Here is a 1,029-nt window from a genome sequence, read left to right as displayed (position 1 = left end):
AACTTTTCTAGCAACAATGGGACAGGTATCTGTGCTAAACCTAGTATATATAAATATATATATACATACACACTTGCATATGCCTGGTTCTGTAATGTTAATCGGGTGCTGTTTTATTGTACAGCCAATAAGACAATAGAACAATGATAACCAAAGAAGTTATTCATAAATGAAAAGAAAGAAATGCACATCTCTGAAGCAGTACACAATATAGGCCTCAAACGTTGACTTCATTATTAAGTGTTGCATTGGCTGATGTTAAAACAGATGCTGTTCTGCCTATTTGTACATAAGTCGGACATAGTTTTATTTCAGAAAAGTTGTTTTCTTGCTGATGGGTGATGATGGAAAACTGTTCACTATTGAACTTAGTCCTCTTTGATAAAACCTGTACATATAGAAAACATATTTTATGAGAAAAATCTTATTTTCAATATTTAACTGTTATTTTATTAGAAGATGGTTGTAAATATTTTAGGTGCTTTAGTGTAAAAAAAAAAAGCAGACTGTAATTTTAGGTGGCAGAGGAAGTAACAAAATAAAAAAAATATACATTTGTGGTCTATGCTGGTTTCAGGTTCCTGCTGTGAGTATCTGACTTGCACACAGCTTAATTTCAGGTTGCTGCCTACCTGGATGCGTGTGTTAGGATGGCTTAGTGGCATGAATTTGTACTTTATTCCCCTGCCCCTTTAAATGTTTGGTACTGATCAGAACCTGTTACAATATTAACTGCTATTTATATGTGTAAAAAGAAAGGGGTTTATATGACATTTCCAGTCATTTTTATACTTCGGTAAAATACAGTTGGCTGGGTTTTGCTAACAGGCTGTTTACCCTTTTTTAAAGTATTTTTAAGAGGGGGAGAAGTGTGGAAACCAAGTTCGTGTCTAATTGTTGTTCAGAAGATACCAAAAAAAAAAAAGTCATGTATTTACCTCTATACAGCTGGGTGGACAGGAGTATTCTCGGTAAGAATGAATTGCGGTAAAAAACGTTCTCAGAAAGGTGGAGAAAACTTAGGAAGTG

The sequence above is a fragment of the Egretta garzetta genome, unplaced genomic scaffold (assembly GCF_000687185.1).
Source record: "Egretta garzetta isolate BGI_Z169 unplaced genomic scaffold, ASM68718v1 scaffold166, whole genome shotgun sequence".
NCBI lineage: Eukaryota > Metazoa > Chordata > Aves > Pelecaniformes > Ardeidae > Egretta > Egretta garzetta.
The sequence above is the reverse complement of the archived record's forward strand: the minus strand, read 5'-3'. Positions refer to the sequence as shown.